Raw genomic sequence first — 4216 nt, 5'->3', positions numbered from 1 at the left:
CCTCCAATCGTCGGTGAAACAGAGGTATTCATACTTCTTGACATTTTCCACATTTTGTCATATTACAACCAAAAACATAAATGGATTTTTTTAAGATTTTATGTGAAAGACCAACACAAAGTGGCACATAATTGTGAAGTGGAAGGAAAATGATAAATGGTTTTCAACATTTTTTTACAAATAAATATGGGAAAAGTGTGCTGTGCATTTGTATTCAGCCCCCTTTACTCTGATTTACCTAACTAAAATCTAGTGGAACCAATTGCCTTCAGAAGTCACCTAATTAGTAAACAGAGTTCACCTGTGAGTAATTTATTCTCAGTATAAATACAGCTGTTCTTTGATTTGTTTTGTTAGAGAACCTTAGTGAACAAACAGCATCATGAAGGCCAATCAGAAAGGTAAGGGATAAAGTTGTAGAGAGGTTTAAAGCAGGGTTAGGGTATTAAAAAAATATCCCAAGCTTTAAACATCTCACGGAGCACTGTTCAACTGATCATCCGAAAATGGAAAGAATATGGCACAACTGCAAACCTACCAAGACATGGGCGTTCACCTAAACTGACAGGCCTAGCCAGGAGAGCATTAGAGAAGCAGCAAAGAGGCCCATGGTAACTCTGGAGGAGCTGCAGAGATCTACAGCTCAGGTGAGAGAATCTATTAGTCGTGCACTCCACAAATCTGGCCTTTATGGATGAGTGGCAAGAAGAAAGCCATTGCTGAAAGAAAGCCATAAGAAATTTGCAGTTTGCGAGAAGCCATGTGGGGAATACAGCAAACTTGTGAAAGAAAGTGCTCTGGTCAGATGAGACCAAGGTGGAACTTTTATTTTTGTAAGTAAAACGCTATGTGCGGCGGAAAACTAACACTGCACATCACCCTGAACACACCATTTTCTTTAGCAGGGACAAGGAATCTGGTCAGAGTTGATGGGAAAATGGATGGAGCCAAATACAGGGCAATCTTAAGCCCCGTACACACGCACCGATTGTTGACCGAACGATCGGCCGTGTTTTGTCCGGTACTGTCCTGTAGGTTGAAAAGTGCTAAAGACTGCACACGAATTTTGTCGGCCAACAACAACCGACTGCAGAAGTGATGTCATGTGATGGTTAACTTTCCGTGTGTTTTTTCTTCTCTGAGCATGCCCAGTCTTGCTCATTTGCTTTTTGTCGGCCGAAATCTGTACTGACTGACGAACAATCGGCCGTTCTGGTTTTGGACAACAAGAATTTTAAAGCCTGCACACCAGATTCTGTTCGGCCGAAAAGTCGCAGTCGTGCCTTTAGAAGAAAACCTGTTAGAGTCTGCAAAAGACTTGAGACTGGGGTGGAGGTTCAGTTTCCAACAGGACAACGACCCTAAACATACAGCCAGCGCTACAATGGAATGGTTTAGATCAAAGCATATTCATGTGTTAGAATGGCCCAGTCAAAGTCCAGACCTTCATCCAATGGAGAACATTCGGCAAGACTTGAAAGTTGCTGTTTGCAGACGCTCTCCATCCAATCTGATAGAGCTGGAGCTATTTTTCAAAGAAGAATAGGCACAAATGTCACTCTCTAGATGTACAAAGCTGGTAGAGACATCCCCCAAAAGACTTGCAGCTGTAATTGCAGTGAAAGGTGGTTCTACAAAGTATTGACTCAGGGAGGATGAATACAAATGCCCGCCACACTTTTCACTTTTTTTGTTTGTAGAAAAGTTTGAAAACCATTTATCATTCTACTTCCACTTCACAATTATGTGCCACTTTGTGTTGGTCTATCACATACAATTCCAATAAAATACATTTATGTTTTTGGTTGTAACACGGCAAAATGTGGAAAATTTCAAGGGGTATGAATACTTTTTAAAGGCAATGTATCTCCTAAGTAACCTTTACTCCTGAAAACCCGTTAAACTTGCTTCTCATACCCTTCCAGGATGGTATCCCTCCCACAGTACTTCCAGGAAATCAGCAAAGCTGGTGTGAAACATTCCAATACTGTGTCTCTGCACACTATCTCTTTGCCATTCGCAATGCACCGCCTGTGATAAGGAGGCATTTAAAGACAAGTCATGGGTGGCTGAACCGGTTCACCTGTATAAGCACAGAGATTCCAAGGGGCACTTTGAGTGATTCATTGGTTGACATGGATGGACTTGTGTCTTTTTTCAACCAGACCAACTATGTAGCTTTCCTTCCTAGAACAATCTTCCTCCCTTATGTCTTAGAACAGCAGCGCTTTTCTCCTTGCTCAGTCTTCAGTGCAGAGGGTTACAGGAAAAGATACAGGGCCCCTGGGCTTGCTGTGTATAAGGCCCACGGGGATGTGAGAACTCTCAATGACACGTCACACTAATCCCAACTTGCCCAATAACAGAATTTGCAGTCAGGGAATTTGCTTTTCTGGAAGCTTTACTAAAAGACAACCATAAGTACAGGGTACAAAAAATGGCATAACAGCCCTCTCATCAACATCCTCACCATAACGTCACATTTTCCTGCAATGAGGTGTTTGGCCATCTGTGTTTGAGTCCTTGCCATAGGACTCACAACACTATCCTCTCCCAGGATGGCATCAAACCATAGCTGGGGCCTGCTATGAGGAGGAAACATGACTGCTTACCACCACCCTACTGGAATTCTCCATGGCTCTGCTCTTCCAATACACCACGTCCCAAGCAGGCCACCACCAGTATATATAACCTACAATGGAGAAAGAAGGCCAGTCCAGGCTGGCTGGAGGCAGGGCTGAACCCCACAATAAAACAGATATTAACCCCCTATTACATGCGGCTCTCCTCATTCATTTCCTGTCTCCAGCATTGGCTGCACATCATTGCTCTGGACCAGCTTCCTGATGGTGACAACAGTGGTCCATGCCCTATCAATTGCATTGACATAACTACTTGTAGTCTCAGGGAGAGGTGTGCGTGAGAAGATTACATTGCAGAAATGTAATTGGGAGACAGGAAATGCCTGAGCCGAGTTTACCAGGTATTATTTTAATGAAACCTGTACTTAAAAAAATAAAAATAATAATAATAAAACAACTTTTTAAAATATTGTTTACATGATAAATCTTATCTTAGTAATTGGGATTAGATTTACTTTACTACATTAGACGGAGGTAACCCCGTATTCTAGAGTAATAACTACATTTCCAGATGTACTGAACTCTTGTGGCAATTAACTAAAAAGATAGTTTCATGTGGGGCTCACAAAAATATGTTGCAAAAAATTTGATGAGAAAGAAATTTAATTATTTGGCCTCAACACCAAACGATATGCCTGGAGGAAATCCAATACAGCTCACCATCCAAATAATACCATTCCAACAGTAAAGCATGGAGGTGGTGATATCCTGGTATGGGGATGTTTCTCTGCAGCACGGATTGGAGCACTTGTCAGGATAGAAGGAAAAATGGATGGGGCAAAACACCATCAATTTCTTGAGGAAATTCTGCTGCCATCTGCCAGAAAGTGGTCAATGGGAAGAAGGTTTACTTTCCAACATGACAATGACCCAAAGCACACAGCAAAAATGACCACACAGTGGTTGAAGGGGAAAAAGGTGAATGTCCTTGCATGTATATTAAAAAAGAATAGCGCACACATGCAAAAGAAATGACTATCAAATATGGAGACAATCCATAAATAAAAATGGGGATTTGGTCCCACCATATGGCCATATCGTGCTCAAGCCAACCACTGCGTCAAAGTACCCCATTATCAGTGGGTCCTACACTATCCATAAAAAAGGGGTGAATCCAGCCTCTCTAACCCTTGGAGACAACACTCCTTGCTGGGATAGATGTGCTAATGCACTACAAAGGACTCCTCCTATATCTACTTGATAGTGGACACCGATAGGGTACAGGTGTGTGTGGGGGGTGGGATGCTCAACCTCAGAAGTCTGGTCAGACCGAATACATAATAAACAAGCAAAAAATTGGGGGAGCAAACCCTGAACATGTATATCTAAAGCCGGTGCAGCTATGGACCAAGCAACATGTATATTAAAAAAGAATAGCGCACACATGCAAAAGAAATGACTATCAAATATGGAGACAATCCATAAATAAAAATGGGGATTTAGTCCCACCATATGGCCATATCGTGCTCAAGCCCACCACTGCGTCAAAGTACCCCATTATCAGTGGGTCCTACACTATCCATAAAAAAGGGGTGAATCCAGCCTCTCTAACCCTTGGAGACAACACTCCTTGC

Source organism: Pelophylax lessonae, assembly GCF_965119305.1.
Source record: "Pelophylax lessonae genome assembly, chromosome: 7".
In the NCBI taxonomy this organism is placed as follows: domain Eukaryota; kingdom Metazoa; phylum Chordata; class Amphibia; order Anura; family Ranidae; genus Pelophylax; species Pelophylax lessonae.
Note: the sequence above shows the minus strand (reverse complement) of the source record.